General features: G+C 41.1%; 1 protein-coding gene across 3 annotated transcripts in view; it reads right to left on the reverse strand.

The window, feature by feature from the left end:
- Positions 1-983, reverse strand: part of LOC106953780 (semaphorin-4B) — an 80,206-nt gene extending 79,223 nt beyond the window's left edge. For 2 of the 3 annotated variants that reach the window (XM_015042804.1, XM_015042803.1), the window contains exon 1: positions 777-983. The gene's annotated coding sequence lies outside the window, so the exon portion shown is untranslated. Of the gene's footprint in view, positions 1-494; positions 725-776 lie in introns of those variants that run through there. The other variant, XM_015042805.1, reaches the window with a different exon arrangement.
- Positions 984-19,409: the final 18,426 nt, after the last annotated feature.

The following is a 19,409-nucleotide window of genomic DNA, read 5'->3' on the forward strand; positions in this document are numbered from 1 at the left end:
TGTTTCAAATTGGTCCGAATGAGCTGAGAGAGAGAAAGAGCGAGAGAGGGAGAGAAATGGACCAGTGATTTCCTTTCGCCCACTTCCATTATCATTAATGTGTCATTCAGCAGTGAAAAGCCGAGGCGATAATAGAATTACTTTTCCTATTATGCTCAGTGTCACCGAGTCCCACAGTAAAAGAGCGGAGCGCACATAATAAGAAAAGAAGAGAGAGAGAGAGAGAGAAAGAGAGAGAGAGAGCCGCGCGAGAGACCAAATGTCACCGGTTCACACCACATGTACACACCCTGTTTCTTCAGGCAACGTAACGGGACTGTCAGACATTTATCCGAGCCGGTCCAAAAAACACACTGCAGCAAGCAACTTAACGCCGCCGCAGCTCTTTTCTTCCCCTCCTTACCTCTACAGCAAGGTGACTGACACCTCACTCAACACCCTGGAGGACATTGTAGCTTCCCATTTCGGCCGGAACGTGCAAAGCAGTTTCTCACCTCACGCACGTGCACCCCGGCGTTCCTTTCCTGCTCGGATACATCCGCGGAGCCGTACAACCCCGAGCAACGCACTGTCACGGCACAGAGCGCCGAGATGACCGGTATCTGTAGTAACTGAGCGGCTTCCCCCCAACCTCCCTCCACCTCACGCCAATTCGTAACTCCTAGGATGCAGCAGCCGCGATGAAAAAAATCAGCATCTTCTCATCGTTTTTCTTTTCGTCTTTTACTGAGAGCCACAATCACCTGCTGTCTGAAAGGGAAGAAGGATGCACTCACCGTGTTTTTTTTTTTTTTTTTTCCTTCTGCGAGAGCCAGGTGGAGACTTGAGCAGAGGCTGCAGTGGCGGAGGAATCCCCCGTTTGCTAGTGTATGTGTAAATGTGTGTGTGCGTGTGCAAAGGAGTCAGAGCTGATCCAGCAGATGCAGACGAAAGCAACCAATCGAAAGAAGGGGAAGGAAGGAGAGGAGAGGAGTGTGTGAAAGATGGAGGGAGAGGATGGGGGTGTGTGCTAGCATTACATCATGGACCTGGGAATGGCAGGTTTTGCAGAGGGTGAGCTATGGGTGGGGGAAGGTGAGTGTGTGTGTCCCTATGCAGCAGACCACCGGATGAATTCAGATCCACACACCTATAAACTACGAATATTGCACGGAAAAAAATAAAGAAGAAAAAACTACCAGGGTATACATGTGTTGTGCACCTAAACCATAAGGTCTCTCTATGAATAAGTTCTCATACATCTTTCAAGTGCAAAGATGATAGAAGACGCACTCAAAACATCACAAGCCCAACCATTTTCATCCCATTACACACACTCTGAGCCGGGCTAATGGCTCCCCTGTCACTTTGAAAACTCAGTGATGGACAGCCTGTTAGGACATTACAGGTGAGTTATCCCAAACACTTTCTGCTGGCTTTTCAGAAAAAAACAAAAATTTAAGATGTGGTACCTGCGCTTATGGTTAAAAATAAATAAATAAAAATCACCCGATGTATGCTGCCCGACATCCCTGAGGACGAACAAGGAGGGAGAGGGAAGGAGTTTGCAGGAAAACAATGACAGCTCGGGGTCATATCCTCACATCACTGGTCTGTCCGCACCAACCCGGGCGAGAGGAAACGAGGCAGCAGGGAAAATGATGTCGGGAATACAAGGATGAAGGAGACTCCTTTGTGACCTCGCTTGGTTACATTTCAGAAGTTAAGCTAGTCTCCAGCTCTTCAGTGTGTTTGTTTCTGTCGCTAACCTCCCCGTATTTACTGTCACGGTAACTGTGGGGGTGTTGGATCGGCCGATAACAGACTCTGCCTGGCCAGAAGGCGGAATGGCGAATTCTGACAAGTCGGACTCTAAACCTTGTAGTTTATTTTGTAGCATGTCCAAGCATACGTCAAAATCCACGTAAGAATAACATCTTAACATGACAATAAAAGCTTTAGCTACGACTTTAGTTAGGACACAATGCCCTATAGCTAGATCAAATTCAGTCATTGGGTTCATCTGTGGACAAAAGATATTCTCCCAAGTTGATCTAGAGTACAATGTGTCACCAAGTCAAGATGTGGGCTGCCAATAGACTCCTGCTAAAGCAAACTGAGGGCGTTCAGTTACATCTTAGGGTGCATTCACACCAGCCCAGCTTAGTCCGTTTTAGTTTAACTTTAGTCCGTTTGCCTAGAAAGTCTGACTCGTTTGGGGATGTGTGAATGCTCAACCAAACTCTGATGCCCAAAAAAATTTTACTCTGGTCCTTTACAAACCCAGGTCTCGGTTCAGGTTGAACTGAACTCTTGCACGGTTTGAATACGGATGCCAACCTAACCGGAGACTGCTCCTAATGCACAAAGCAGATCAAAGCATTCTGGGTAAATACAACCAAAACAAACTCTTTTGTTAGTGCTAAAATCTGTTTTTTTTTTTTTTTTACAGTTGTTTATATTTTGCAAAGAAGGAAGTTGGGCTCATGTCTTTTTCAGAGGTTTTGGTGTAGTTTCCTTCAGTCATTCTTGGTGTGGCGCCACTCCAGGCGAGGGGAGGAACAGGTTTTTCAAAGAGTTTGGTTTGTTTGACACAGTGCCGTGTGAAAGAGAACTGCAGCAGCTGGAAATTAACAAATGTTGCGATTTTGGTCCCAAATCGAACCGAGTCTACCGGACTGTCAGGTGTGAAAACACCCTTAGTTGAAATGTGTTATGCGACCCAGTAACTGCACTTTTAAATTTTCCAGTGTGACAGCTTTGCTTTTTTCAGTTGGACGGATGCAACATATATTGATATCACCAAATCCTGGCATTTTAACATCATTATGAATCAGAATCAGAAGAATTTAATTGTCATTGTCAGAAAGACAACAAAATTGCAGTTCCAGTACTTTTGCTCTTTATTTACCATTTCCTATTTCATTGGGACCTTAAAGTTTTTGTCAAAGTGTTAATTCTACTCAGAGAAGCCTAAAATGAAGCATTTCCTCATTTTTTAAAACATATCTTGTTTTGCTGAAATGCATGAATCATTGATTTAGCACTTCCTACTCTGTTACCTTTCCTTAATTGCTGTGATCTTTCACTTGTCAGAAACCACAATAAATCATTTCATAACGGAATATGAAATGTGATAAAGATAAACGGTCCTGTCGAGTTGGATGATTTAGGAAGCAAAATGTTCTGATCCACTTCCTGTTCTGGTGCCTTAAGAATGAAAGTGACATCAAATTCGTTATTGCAACATTACAAATGAGAGATGGGGGGGGGGGTTGGGGAGATGATGCAATCAGAGTGCAAGTATCAGGATATCAGCCTGCTGGATCAGACGTATGGGACGTATCGGCACAGCAGTTTACTTAGTGTTTTGGATCTTTGTGGAGTGTCTAGTGAAGCTAATTGAACCTTCAGGACATATTGAGTTCTAAAGGCTGAAACACAAACCAGCAGGACATTGCGGAAGATCTGATGGAAAACCACGGACAGCGCCTTGAAATATTGAGGTCATATAAACTTTTTTCCACACTTTTTTTAATGGTATAACAAGAAAGTTTGAAGTCCGAACAACAACCCCAAACTTGAACCGAGAGCATATTGGTGTGCTAAGATGGTCGAGTCAATCTCCAGGCGTTGGTCCAATTGAGAATCTGTGGCAAAACATGTAGACTGGTTGACGTCCGCAGACGTCCGCCATCGAATCAGTAGAAAAGAGACGGAGAAAATGTCAGCGTCTCTGTAAAACTGTTGGGAGATCAGGCGCAGACGTTAGCTCCACAAACAGTTGAATAATGAGGTGCAAAAACAATTTTACACACACACACACACACACACACACACACACACACACACACACAAAAATAAAAATCTATATAACTATCCACTAGGCTGTTTTGGTCTATCATATAAAACCCTAATGAGGTACATGGAAGTTTGCAGACGTAGCACAACAAAAAGCTGAAGGATGTGAATACTCTCGCGTGTCGCCACAGCAAATAAAAACACAGTTTTAGAAGAACAGCGCTTATTGGCTCGTCCAAACAAAAGCAGAAAAGAGAAAGCTACAGGAAGCGTTTCGCCTGGGACAATGGTTGCAGAATAAAAGCAAAGCTGAAGTACTGGTTTTTACAAAAGATGCAAAAATAGCTACAGAACTAATGGCTTGAATCAGAAAATAAAAGTACTGCACGAGAACAAGCTCTTTCCTTTTGTACTAAACAATCTTCGTGAGATTTACCTTTACATTTTCGATACAAAGACAAGTAGAAAGTCCGTAAAACATCTCCTGTGACTGCGTCTGTTTTTTTGTTTGTTTTGTTTTTAAGCAGTTTAACTTTCTCTCAGCCCATAAACCCACAATATTAGGTGCAGTTTTGAGACCAAGAATTTCCTCCATAAAAGAAGGAATAAATGTCTATATGAAAACAACTAAAACAGCAGCCTGAAGCTGTTTCTGCTGCTTCACTTGCCTTAACTCTGTCTGACCAGCACGTTGCCACCAAGTCCCAGTGGAGCTGCTTCTTCCACCAGCAGTGCTCCGACGGGAAGCGACCGCATCTAAAGTCAACATGGCGGCCGCGTTCCCAGGCTGTGGAAATTAAAGGAGTAATTAGGACTGCTGACATCAGATGGCCGAGCTGCAGGACGGAATATCAATATGGCAGCGTGGTATGTACTAATTAGAAAAAGTCCCACTGGCTTTAATAAGTGTTACAGATATGTTTGCGGCCTTGTGTTTTTTTTTTTCGTTTCTAATTAAATCCGTAATTATGGGAAATGTTTGTTGTGATTGTGGTTGAATCTGAAAGAGAAACAAGAATTTGTCCTCGAAATGTAACGTACCGTGTTGCCTTGACTTTTGTGTTCTGGTTTTTGTGTTGTTGTTGTTTTATTTAGTTCCATTCATTTATTTTTAGTTGTACTAATTCATTTTATGTTTATTATTATCCCGAGTCGGCATGTGTTGTTGTAATTGCTCTCTGTCATTCATCCATAAATATGCATATGCTTTGATCACGTCTCACATCTGCCATTTATTCTGTTAATTTACTCGCCCAGTTTCCACTCCTCCTGGGGCTGAAGCACTTGAAGTTTTGATCATTCATTTTAAATCTTTTTTTTTTATTTCATTCACTCAATAAATATGAGTAGCTCATGTAAAGGCCAAATAAATAATTTATGAAAAGGAGCAGAAAGAATCTTAGAACATCTCTATCCATATAAAGAGAATATTAGCTGTTCAACTCAGAAGAACATTACAGACATATTTCAAATATACAACCAAGTATCATATTATTCAATGCCATAATTATGTTATCATGATTTTCACATTTCTTTTAAATGCACAAAGAGGCTTAGATTGTCTTATTATTTCCATAAACCAACACCTTTAACTGAAAAGCTTCTTTCCATTTTTTTCTTTTTTTTAATCTCAGTTCCTCCGTACCTTTTTTATGAATCTGTTCTGAATATCGTTTGGTAAATCCTCGCTGGATTCTCTGTTGTTTTTCCGATTCCTTCCAAGTTATTCAAGCCTGGATCTGCTGTTCATCCTTGGGGAAAAACCTGCTCAGATTGACTTTTTGAAGTTTTCTCACAGACTGGCCTGGATTGAGGTCTGAACTTTGACTGGGCCTTTAAATATGCATATGCTTTGATCAGGGTGTCTTTTTTCATTTCGAATCAAAATTATGTATCATATTTGTTCCACTTTTTGTAGAACTTTGTGTTGGTCTAGAACACGTGTCAAACTAAAGGCCCGGGGGCCAAATCTGGCCCCCCAGTGCTTTTTATGTGGCCACCTAGAGTCCGGAGGCCCACATAACAAGAGCCTATTGTGTGTTTAAATACTATTTTATCAATCAAATCAAATCACTTTTTATCTGTATACTGCCAAATTACATCAGTGTGAAAGATGTTCAATATTATTTCATTTTAAAGGGCCAGTATTATGTGAAATTGGCTTTTTTGAACTTTGTGTCACATTATAATGTTATTCCTTAGTCTGGATTGTTGCTTCGATTCTTTCATGCATGTTTGAGAAATCCTTTAATCTCCCATGGCAACCATTCAGCTCTGAAAAACACTTGGTTCAACTGAGTGCCAAGACAAAGCTCCTCCTCTGAGCTATGATTTCCTCCACTCAGCTCCTTCAGACTAGCCAGCATCAATTAGCAAACACCCGGTGGAACTGCAGACCTGCTGAGCTCATTATAGGAACTACTTCTCAGGCGTTAAATTATAAAGTCAAATTTCTTTTGAGTAATACTTAATATATGCAGCATTTTTATAGCAACTGAACGTCACATAGTTATTGATTGTGCTATAAAATGGCACTATGTGCCTGGAAAACACATAACACTGCCCCTTTATGATGTACTTATTCAATGCAGCAGCTATTTATTCATATTTTAAGTTTGTTAATGGGTTATATCAATACTTTCTGGCACAACTGGCCCTTTGAGAACATTAAATATCTTGGTTCGGCCTAATCCAAACTGAAAACGAGTTAGACACCCCTGGTTTAGAAAATCCCAGCGAAACATGTTTGAGTTTGCAACAAGACTTGATTTTGGGAGGAAACAAGGGGACGGATGTGTTTTGACAAAGCGCTGTAGTTGGTATCTTTTTCAGCTTTTCCTTTCAAGCACCATGTTAAACAGGAAACAGACGTCTCCGACGGGCTGCACAAAAACGGCGCTTTTGGTCCCCTGGAAAGAGAAGAATCAGCTGATCTATTTATTTTTTTTTTTTTCAGCTGCTGGTTGCAGGTGCTCCCTGTGGACTCGTTGTCAAAGAAATGGGGCCTTATGTATCTCCACTTAGTTCCTCTGCATTCCCCATCCAGCACCACATTCAGGGATCCTCTCGCCCTTGACACACATTCATCCTCGCGTTCATTCATCTTTCTGAAAATGCACTTTACCATTTGGGCATGTTTTCCCCAGGTCGTAACACGCCATGCAGAAAGAAAGAAGGAAAAAAAAAAAAAACAAGAAACCATCAAAGAAGCCATTTATTGCTGTTTGGCCACTGTAAAAACATTTGATGCTCCCATGATGTGGTGTCCCTTGAAGAAAGAGAGCGTTAATTGTGGTTTGATTTAGTGTTTTCCTATCTTTTTTTTCTTTTTTTTCCCCCCTCCTTCAAACTGGAGCGTTTGTATCTTAATTCACAAAAGGTGTCCGCTGGCGACTCCGTTATCCCAATCAGCCAAGACCAACCCCTCCGCTCTGCTGCCACCACAAAGCCTCCCCTCTTTTTTCACAACTATGCCTGCAATGTTCACTGTTGCTGTGGCAACCTTACGGCCAGCCAGGCATCTCTCTCGCTCGCTGCCTCGCTCTCTGGGATACACAGTGACTTCTGTCCCCACCTCACGCAGCTGATGGAGGATTCACTGCTAGGTGCTGCAGAGTAGAAAGGTGCATGCACACGCACCCCCCACTTTTCTTTTTTCTTTTAACTTTCCTACCCCAGCAGTGATCCACTCGCATGAGCACTGACAGGAAAGTAGCTGCACTCTCCAACAGAGAAGAAGCCGTGCTGACCTCACTCTGCATGCAGAGTAGGAGGTGAAAACAGAACTCTGTGGAGGTTCAACTGGGTTTTTTTTTTTTTTGGTCTGAAAGAGAAAATCATGCCCAACAACAAGAGGGCTTTTTTAAAATGGAAGTAGCTGTGTCCTGTGTTGAGTGCAATAGGTTGCCAGCACAGTGTGACAATACAGCTCCAGTCAGCGACGTTAGCCATTATCTGGGATGAACGATCTGGTCCGGTCCGGTCCGGTACTGCAAACCAGGTGGAATTTATAGGCTGAGGAGGATAGATTTAGTTTCTGTTGTAATATACTTACTTCTAATGTTGTTCAGACATTTCTGTTTCCAGTAGATTGAGAAAATGAGCTGGAAAACAGGAGGACTCTGTGGAGAATGCTCTGGTATTTTGGGAAGGCATTACGTTTGCATAACAAAATGCAACTGCATTATCTTCTTCGCTCAATCTGCAGCCGCTGTCGGTGCTTCGCAGGCAGGAGAAGCTGAGTGTTTGGGTTTGGTGAAAATACATTTAACCCAGTTTCTCCTCCCCCCACGCCCCCCACACGGGCTGCAGCACCTTCTATTCCTGTTTTTATTCTGCGTGAAGCTGAACCTCTGAGCGAGTGTTTATCAGTGAAGGTGAGGGAGCAGATAACCCCTTGCTAGTTTTTCATTCGTCTTGAGGCTTCAGTCGCCTAAGAATGAGATTACTTCTCTTTGAAAAAACAAACAAAACATGATGCTGGGCAAAATCTCTGAAACTGTAACATTACCGTACATGAATCACGTCTGTTAGAAATATGGATCTCGTTTACGTCAGACTGGTGAACAAATGAGATTCAGTTTATTTGGGCAGCGCGTCTCAGCGACAAGGCAGCTCAGAGTGTTTTAGACCATAACAACATCATACAGTCACCAACTGTGAAACCAGCGATAAACGTTACATTTTGTCAAAATCAACATATTTGATGTATCAAATATCCCTCCATCCATTTTCTGTACACCCTTCTCCCTAGTGGGGTTGGGAGGTGCTATTGCCTCCAGCTAACGTTTCAGGCGAGAGGCGGGGTACACACTAGGCAGGTCGCCAGTCTGTCGCAGGGCAACATAGAGACAAACAGGACATACAACCATGCACACGCACACTCACACCTAGGGACAATTTAGAGAGACCAATTAATCTAACAGTCATGTTTTTGGACTGTGGGTGGAAGCCGGAGTACCCGGAGAGAACCTATCATGCACAGAGAGAACATGCAAAGTCCATGCAGAAAGACCCCAGACCGGGAATCGAACCCAGAACCTTCTTCCTGCAAGGCAACTGCGCCACTGTGCAGCCCTGTAGCATATATATCATGTTTGGACCTGAGAGGTCTGGAAGGTTGCATCAACAACAGCAGCATCTTTAACTAAGCCATTCAGTGATTTATAAACTAACAAAAGTATTTTAAAGTCTGTTCTCTGAGCTACAGGGAACCAGTGGAAGGACTTTAGAACTGGGTGATCTGGTCTATCTGCCTGGTTTTAGTGAGAACATGACCTATGAAGACACTACTGCAGTAATCAGTGTGATTAAAGATAAACACATGAACGAGTTTCTCTAGATCTTACTGAGACATTTCATTCCTGGAAATGTTCTTCAGGTGACAGAAGACTGACTTTGTAACTGTCTTTATGTGACTGAATGTTCAGGTCTGAGTCTGCATGCAGATTTTGGGCCTGATCTCTAGTTTCTAACCCTATACCTAACATAATTACATGCTGGCACATATTTTTTAATTTTTATTTTTTACTGTCCTAAAAAACAAAAAATAAAAAAACACTGAGTTTGAAGGGTCAAAGAGATATTTATGCACACTGATTTTGAAATTCATCCGGTTTTTTGGTAACACTTTATTTGAAGGGGTGTGCATAAGACGACATGACATGACATAACAACAGTCATGAACATGACAAAGTCTTTATGAATGTCTATGACTGTTCTCATGAAGTGTCATTCGGTTAATAATGACACTTTTAAAGCAAAGTTGCACTGAAAGTTGCATTAAAAGTCCATTAAAAGTGTCAACTTTGTGTTAAAAATGTTATTTACCAAATGACACTTAATGACAACAGCTATAAATATTAATGAGAACTCCTTCACGTTCATAACAGGTGTTATGTTTTTGACAGTGTCGGTCTTATGCACACGCCCCTTCAAATAAAGTGTTACTGGTTTTTCTGATTATCAGGCTCTTCGCTGGTACTCAGACGTTGACAAAATTTATTAGCAGTGCTGTCACAGATGTGCAAAAAAAAAGCCCTAAAATGAATATATTTTATTCTGGCAGCCCAATTTAGAATCAACCAGAACGCAACGAGGAGCTCCATCATTCGGGGAAATGGCGATATCACACCTATAACTATACGTGTAATTATAACGCACTTATAAATGCATTATAATTACACATAAAACTGATTACATGTTACGTTGTACAGCACAGCTGTACAACACACACATATTATGACAAACAGATATTATTACCTGTTATAAGGTGGTTCATAACTCATATTTCCTCCATCAGAAGTGGCAGGAATCAAGAGGGAAAAAAAGCGAGTTTTGTTAGCTTTGAAGCAAATGTGTTTTTATCTCCACAGCTGTTGTTTGGGGCTCCTTGTTCCCGTTCACCTTTAACATCAACACAGTGATGATGCGACCAGACCAAGAGGGCCTGCTATCTCATGCTCTGCTTTAATCACAGCGCGGGGGAAGCGGTCATCACTTTGTCACGTCGGCTGAAGCTCATCAGCTTTAATTGCCCGGTTCTGTCTTACAGGAGACGGTTCTCAGAGCGCAAATGTTTGGCTTTCACTTTGCCGGGACGAAATGTTCCGTTCCTTAACGAGATCTCCTTGACTCTCCGGTCAAGGGCCTCTTCAGACTTGCAGGAGGAAGAAGAAAAAGAAAAAGCAGGTGCAGTCTGAAGTTCTTGCTTCTCGGGAAACAAACAGCTTAATGCTGAAAGGGGTTTGTAATAAACTTCGACTACGAACATTTTTTCTGATTAATCGCTTTTCAAAACTGGTGCTGTTTGGAGATTGACATGAAGATTATTTTGTTTGTTTGTTTAAATCACTACTGATAAAGGAGACTGAACTACGGGGAAATGTTGGTTTTGCATTCCAGACACAAATCATCCTGACAGCCAAATAAAAACAGCTATTTCATCATAATTCAGAAAAAGTGCTTCATTTAGGTTTTATGAGGACAGGGAAATCTTCTCCCTCGGGTCTTCTTTCGTCCGCTTCCATCTGGCTGACAGATCTTTTAAAAACAACAGAAGCCTCTCCACGCTTTAAAAAGTCTACAGGTGACGAGCCAATGCTACTTGCGAGGGATTCCTGTTTAAGTCAAAGTCTTGTAAACAGAAGCTTTGCAGATATTTATACTGCATGTATTTATTTACTTAATTTTTTCTCTTACATCATTGAAATTCAGCGTTTTATTGGGATTTGACATGAATACAAAAACAAGTGTGTAGCAACTGGGAAGTGAGAGGAAACAAACAATGCAGTGTTGTAGATAAAAATCTTTTTTTTTTTTTTTTTTTTTTTAATCGTGTCCCGGCACCGTGGGACACGATTTGGCATCAGAATTGGCGTCTGCAAGTCAAGATGACTCCTGACGGCGAAAGCCATGACGCTCAAATTTAATATCTGTATGAGACTTTACTAGGAATTGGTTCAGCTTTTCTTTCAAATGCAATTCACACAGAGGTGAAAAAGAAAGGGGAAAAGGTTTAAATGGAAAGGAGACAGGAGTAGAGGAAACAAATCTGGAAAGAGACAGTCAACAGCCTCTAAACCTGCAGAAAGAGAGAAAACTAAACAAAACAGAGAAACCACAAACGACATATGCATAAATAATAATAATAACAGCTATAATAATATCATTGAAAAGTGCACGGTAATACAAGATGCACTTAGCGAACTTAACTACACACCCCTACGACCTGTTAGACTTACAGATACAAATTATCTTCATGGAAAAACCAAATGTTTATCAGCATATTTGCCTAAAGCTACAGTTTGTTTTACACTTTTTTTCTGGGCATTTATTCATCAACAACAGTTCCACGTCAAATTTCATTTCAAAACCGCGAACACGTAGATCTCCATTTTCCAGGAGACATATGGAAGACGAGCAAGGCGCAGAATGCCTCGTTATTTAAGACGTTCGTCGACGCAACGGCCTAAATCAATCTGCGAACACACCGGCCGGCCGATCACCTGGGTCAGAGGTCAGCTAAACAGTACATTCATTCCTGAAAGCGACAGCGAGTGCAGCCTGCGCCGTCCCTCTTCAGAAAGCACTCCGGCCAGCCAACCAACCAGCCAATTAATCAGCTTGGCAGCCCGCCATTCGCAAGACTGATGGCATGATGGGAACATAAGGGAAACGGGGGCTGTTGGGGGGGAAAGCTGACGAAAGCATTCCTTTCGGTGACAGCTAATATTGTCGTAGACGCGGAGCACTTTACACAGTTCAGCAGGGCTGCAGAGGGGCACGAATCGACCGCTTTTAAATCAGAGTGACTGAACGAATCAATTTTGAGTGCTGATTAATTCCTCTTTGGTTAAAAAGTGCCGGAAAATCTGAACTCGTTTTCCTTTCTGTGGATTTTCTTCCTCTTTACTGACAAATAAGAAGAAGGATGCTAGTCAACCACGACGAAGAATTCACTGTTCTCCTCATTTCGTTGATGGTTAGGGGTTTTTTCTCTTATCGGGCTGGGCCTTTAAAGGTGCAGTGTGTAACTTTTACAAAAATATGTTTTTTTCCCCACGTTTGTTAAAACTGTTACCATGTCATAGGAGTACGGCATGAGGCAGATAATCAGTGGAAAGAATGTTAGCACCTGTTTTTTGCAAGGCACCGTCAAGCTTTATGTATCAGATCGGGGGAAGATCGCCTCCCCACACACACACACACACACACACACACACACACTAGCTAAGGGAGGGGGTGACGAAGCTTTTTCCAGGGTCATCGTTAGTGCCACGGATGGCATCCCTGTGATGTCAGCCATCTTTTCTTTGATGAGGCCAGCTTCCTGGGAACAGATTGTGAACATTGTTGCTGTTCTAGATTGCATGTGCTCAGGCAAAGTTTTTACAATCAGTATTTATGTTCTGTTCTGTTTCAAAAAAAAAATAAAAAATACTCAAAGAGTTTGACCCTGGAGACATTATTTCTCAATATGTCTCAATATGAATTTGTGTTTGACAGAAAGTGGATGTTCTTTGAGCTGTTCTCATTATTTCCACGTTAAAAAACAAAAGTCTTTCTGCAAACCTGAACACATGAAGAAGGACAGTTTATCTGGCATCGGCCTTTGATAGCCGGGAATTTTTAACAACCATGTTCCTCAAGATGCTCCAACAATGTTTTAAATGATAAAAATGGAAGCTGTTTGTGAGCTTAAACAGAGTATAATTTTTTAAGGTACAGGAATAGAGAGGCTGAATTGTGATTTTATTAATGGAAAGAGATTTTCACTCAAGGTTCAGCTCGAGAAACCTGGAATTTTGACAGAAAGTCAAACTGTGTAGGGTTTTATTCATCTCCAGATCTTTGTTGTTGGTATATTTTTGAAGTTATTTAAAGGAATCTGCAGAAAGGTTTTTGAGTAGTCAATATCTCAATATGTGATAACTTGGCCAGTGTCTTTACCTCAATGTAACATGAAAAAACTCCATGGCTGATCAGACTTTCCATCACTATAGAAAAACTATTTCTATATTGTGCCACATTCGTTCCATTGTTGGATGAGAGATCGAACAACAATTGTAATGCTGTAATTTTACCAAATACGAAAAAGTTCAAAGGGCATGAAGGCTCCATATTCTGATGTCATAATTTTTTTTTTTTTTTTTCAAATTTTCGTCAAACAGTAAGGCAGAAAAACAAAAGCAAACACAAAACATATTACACTCAGGCATCGGGCATTGCAACATTTTAGGCAACTTATAAAAACAGCTGCAACATTGTCCGCTGGGACTCTGCAGATTGTAAAACTGGCCGACATGAGAGTCAGAGCGATCCTTTTGGACGCATTTCACCTCCTTTCCCACAACTCCCTGAGAAGAACCACACTCTGAAGCTAAAGCTGGAACATGAATTGAAAACAGCACATCGGAAGAACATGTGCTGTGGGAGCATGAAGCTGTGCTGCAGTGATTCACTTATCTGTTTGGCTTACAAGTTTCTGAGAACTGAGAGCGGCCCCAAGCGAACGTTTCCTCCCAACTGGGAGGATCGGGTCATTTTTCCAGGAAGCGTTGGATTCAGGACCACCGGCTGCTTAGAGCTCTGATGCGTCTTGTGATGAGTTCCAGAAAGGAAAGTCACATTTTTAATTCTATGTCATTCTTAAGAAAGCTTCATTCTTCTATAATTATCTTGACTTTCAAGTTTGTTGAGTGTATTTCTTTTTCATCGGGAATTGGACGCTTTCTTGGAGTGACTTAAACAAAATTAGAGTTGTGTTTAATAGTAAGGCAATTTAATAAAACTACAATAAAACTACCTCACCACACATGAGTTAGTCGAGGTACAAATCCTTTCAAAGGCAGCCTTCTCGGAGCTGCAGTTTCCAAGTTTCTGAGCTTCCGCCTGACAGAGCAGCCCTCCACTTTCCCACTCAGCTCCTTCAGACTAGCCAGCAGCAATTAGCAAACACCTGGTGGGACTGAGCATCTGCTGAACTCATCATATGAGCTACTTCTCAGTGCAATGCTGGTAGAAATGTTAAAGGGTTGATAGAGGAGCCATGTTGTGCTGACTTCCTGAAGGTGGAGTTTCAGAAACAGCAGGCGTTTTAAAGAGACAGAGGCCCAATTTCAAGGCATTATCTTGCAAAGTCAAACTTTTAAAAGTCATATTTGATATATATATCATTTTTACAATAACTGAAGGTAAAATAGTTACTTGCTAGTGCTATAAAATTACACTATTCCTTCCACTTCAAAATCCTGTGTTCATCCATCACTTAAATTTGGAAATGCAGAAACATTTCAAGGGGTGTGAATACTTCAGAGGGCACTGTAGTGTCACATTCAGATTTTCATATAATGAAATTTAAATTTCCCAGAGCTCAGACATTTCGTAATGACAATCTTTCGTCATTTCAGACTAAAACATTTTACTGTCTGCTGTCCTATAAATGATTTCTTTGTTGCTTCTTTGGACTCAAAGGTTACAGTCCAATCCAGAATCTGTGCTTGTGTCTCTGCAGACCCATGCAGATCTGTTGTGCTTGAAGGAGAAAAACTTTCTGCAAGCATAATCTCCGCTTCAAACCAAGAGCCAAGGCCAAACAAGCGGAGAGATGCCGCGGCTAAGCCGGTGCCGAGGGTATATGGACCCGCTCGTTTTCCATGATGTGTCACCGTGGGCACTGAGTGTTAGCGGAAAAGCTCTGAGGTCTGTTGCTAAGGAAGATAAACGTATTTATGCAGTCTTCCCTCACCTTTGGCTTTCAGAAAACGCTGATCCATTGGTAGCAGTTTTGCTTGTTTGCGAAGATGCATAATTGTGCCCGTTGAGGCTGCTGCTCCCACATCGACAATAGACAATGGAGGGCGAGAGCAGATGCAGCTTCTGCAGTACAATGGGCCCTGACAACATGGAATTACAGCCTCTGCAGCTAAAAAGTAGCTTTTTTATTCCCGTGCTCTGGGGAACGGCAATAAAGGGTGGGGCACGCCGAATGAAAGCACCGATTCTCATACAAAATAGCATCTGGACTGATCTGTCACTCCGAAACCTTCCCTCTACCCGTAACAAAAGACACAAGCATACAGAGGAAGAAATTTAGTAGAAAGAAAAACACTGGATGCAGATGAAACAGGTTTGGGACTTTAAGAAAAACAACAAAACAGAAAAACCACACAGCTCCAACGTCACGAGACCGCGGGCGGGCCTGGTGCCGAGCTCGCCGAGCAGCTGTGAGACGGGCTGCAGGTGAAAGATGAGTCAAGTCCTGCGGGAAGACATCAATCATTGATGGACTGACGCATCTGAGAGGGGAGAAGCAGGAGGAGAGCCAGGAGAGAGGAGACAACAAACGCACCCTCCCACCGCTGAGTCCTGACCTTGCTGAGAAGTGACAGAGTCATCAGTGCCGGGCCAGCCCGGCTCTGCCCGGCCCAACCCAGCCCATGAAGGATATGAGGGAATTCATGACATTAAGCACACTCTTTGTCCAGAGACATTGATTACATCCTGTCTTCTGCAGTCACTTCCCTCCACTTTCATTTCTGACAACTCCTGCTCTCTACGGAGAATCAGAGCGAAGATTTAGCAGCCGCAGCGTTTCTCCTTTTGCCCGTTTACCATCACCAAAGCAAGCAAGATGTCATCAAATATGCCATAAAAAAGACATTTGGAGGGTTTAAAATATTACCCATTACAGTTATTTTTATTTAAATCCAGCATGGTTTTAAGTATAGCTTTCAACAATGGCTAAATTCTAGCATTTTTTTCTTTTGTCGATTTTTTGTTCTGTAACATGGCTTATATTAGCTGTATTATGACTGAAATGATTAAGTTAGTAAAAATTAATAAAAGTTTCACCGTTATAACGAAAATTTACATTTCTTTTGTCCCATTTTCACTGGATTAGTGACAGCACTGATGCTACCATAAAACGGGCTAACTAGATGAGCTTTGTGATGCTAACGTGGTAAATATTGTCCATTGTATTACAATTTGAAACAGTCAAATAGTCATAAATGTGTGCAGAGCTCACCTGAAGCAGAGCCTGAGCAGCAGCGCTCCCATTAGACCAGCAGATTCCCCTTCAGCTAAAGTGACTTTTAAAGTACTGTGACCTCACACAGCCTCTCAGATCAAATGCTCGTCTCACTTCTCCTACAACCACTTCTCCTAAAAAAAAAAAAAAGAAAGAAAAAAAACCTCAGAGCACCTTTGAGGGAAGAGTGATAGCCTAACAAGTGGACACAGTAAAGTCAGAGAATTGTGACCAAATACTATATGAGTGAGAGTGTGACTCGTGTGACTCTCGTGAGTTTCCGTCTTGTTCTGACTTATTACATAGTAAAGACTGAGAAGGAAATCCACTCTCAGTACTTGGTAAGTGGAGCTTTACTGACGCTTTACCACCAAGATGCAGTCTTTTACTGTTATTTCTTTTCACACCTCTGAAAAGAATAAATGCACGTTTTTTGTGTTGTCCAAACTGTTTTCCAGGTATGTGAGAAAGAGACAAGGATGTGAGGTCATGGATATCATGTTGTCAAAATGTATTTGCCCCTTATGGATTTTTTTCTGTCACTCAGTTATAAGTGGAGCAAATGCAAAATGTAGTATTTAAAATGTGATTTAACGTCTTAAAGGGGCTGTATTATGTATTTTTCAGGCTCATTGTGCCATTTAATAGCACAATCAAGGAACTATGTTACCTTCAGTTGTTGTAAAAATGTATTTATATACTGCATTTATCAAACACGATTCAAAAGAAATTTGACTTCGTAATTTAACGCCATGACAATGTCATTTTTAGAAACTCCTGCTCTTTCTGAGGGCTGCACAGTGGCGCAGTTGGTAGAGCTGTTGCCTTGCAACAAGAAGGTTCTGGGTTCAATTCCCAGTCTGGGTTTTCTCCCACAGTCCAAAAACATGACTGTCAGGTTAATTGGTCTGTCTAATTTGTCCATAGGTGTGTGTACATGGTTGTCTGTCTCTGAGTTGCCCTGCAACAGACTGGTGGCCTGTCCAGGGTGACCCCACCCCTCACCTGGAACATTAGCTGGAGAGGCACCAGCAACTCTCCCAACCCCACTAAGGGACAAGGGTGTAAAGACAATGGGTGGATGCTCTTTCTGAAACTCTGCCTTCAGGAAGTCATCACAACATGGCTCCTCTATTAATAGAGGAGCCATCATGGTGATTTTCTGATGGTGGATTTTCAGAAAAAGCAGGAGCTTTTGAAGAGCCAGAGGCCCAATTTCAAGATATTAAATCAGGACGTAATAATTATTTCAAGTCATATTTGGTACGAAAAGCACTTTTACAACAACTGAAGGTGACATGGTTTTTTGATTGAAGTAAAAAAAATGGCACTATGTGACTGAAAAACACATTACAGTTCACCTTTAAATTTAGCTTAGAGTGCATGTGAAAAATACATTTTTCATGCTGTAATCAAACCCAATTGCCGTTTTGACCAAGAGAGACTTCTAATCCATGAGCTCTGAGCAACTCTAATTCATAGTCGCTAAGGACAGCCTCGGGTTAACATCCTCGCTTTAAAGTTCAAGTCTCCATCTTCTCTGTCATGTGCCAAACCTTCATCCTTTATGTCTGCTAGGGGGGAAAAAAACCACACTGTAGATTCAAAGAAGTGGGGGAGTTTTAAAAAAAAAATGCAGGATGGATACAGGTGGGTGGATTTTCCCCGTGTTGGAGCATCTACATCAAACACAGCCAGCACCTGTGCTGGCCTCTTCACCCCAAGGCAACAAAATGCCCCATTTCAGGGTAGGACAGAGAAAGTCCAAACAGGTGCATCCCTCTCATTCTCCCTTCTACTGGATCTACAAGCTTTGTGCTCGTTCTTTTACAGAGTTTTTTCTTTTTTTTTTTTTAACCAAATGCAGAGGTGTGGTCTTCATCCCCCGTCTGAAAATGGAAAGATGATGGAGCTCCTGCATACACACCCAGACATGGCCGCCTACCTACACTGACAGCCTTCACAGCCCTGGAGTCATGTTTACCTTTGATCCAGGTGAACAAAAACAAAAGCAACGTAAAATGAATGAGCTTATCTGAGCAACAAACAAATAATTTAGGATATTTGCTTTGAATTAGACACTGCAAAAACACAAAGTCTTACCGACTATTTTTAGGCTATAGTTTCTACTGCACTTATCGTGGTACACTTAAAATAAGACAAAACTAACTCACAAGTGACTTTTCAGCAACAATTAGGTTTTGTTTTAAGTCAGTAATCCCTAATGTTGATGAAAAAGCACTAGTTTCACTGGGAGATTATTTCACCGATAACATGCGGAAAATGTCTTGGTATAATTTATACAATTCACCAGTGGAACTAGTATTTTTTTTCTTGTCAATATTAAGGAATTGTTTACTTTAAAAAGGTAATTTTTCTTGCTATAAGCGTACTTGTAAGTTAGTTCTGTGTTGTTTCAAGTGTTTTAAGATGTTTGTACTAAAAACTCGACCAAAACTTAAGATTTTTGTGTTTTTGCTATGTTACTTGAAAAACAATTTTATTTCTGTTTAAAGGCTTTAAAATCAAGAGAACCACCAAACGTTTCACATAAAGAGGATGAATACATCTTCTTCAAAGGTACATTCCATTTTTGATGGACAGTGATATAAAAAAAAACTTTTCTATTTTAATTTACCTGCCACTATTTTTGTAGAGTCCAGTTTTCACTTTAAGATTAAAGATGTTATCTTTTATTATTATTTTTGTTTATTTAGTTGATCGTGATTGATTTATCATTGCATTAAAAAGAGTAAAACATCCAAGTTGGAGTTTTTTTGGGCACTATAGATAAAGCCTGTTTTTACTTGTTTAATGTTTTTATCTCTCAATATAACTGTAAGTTACAGTTGATGAAATAGATCACCAAAATGTATGAACGACAGGACAGGACTTGATGTAAACAAATAAGAAAGAAAGAGACGAAGAAACAAAGAAAGGAAGAAGAAAAGAAAGAAAATGAAAATGAAAGTTTCTGAGATTTCATTTCATCTACACTCTGTATTATTTAGATATGAAACAAACAGGATCCATCTAAATGGAGATAACCTGAAAATGAAAGAACCACATGAAACAGTCACAAAAAGAAAAAGCTTCA

Source organism: Poecilia latipinna, unplaced genomic scaffold (genome assembly GCF_001443285.1).
Source record: "Poecilia latipinna isolate Pla-1442-1.1 unplaced genomic scaffold, P_latipinna-1.0 Scaffold602, whole genome shotgun sequence".
In the NCBI taxonomy this organism is placed as follows: domain Eukaryota; kingdom Metazoa; phylum Chordata; class Actinopteri; order Cyprinodontiformes; family Poeciliidae; genus Poecilia; species Poecilia latipinna.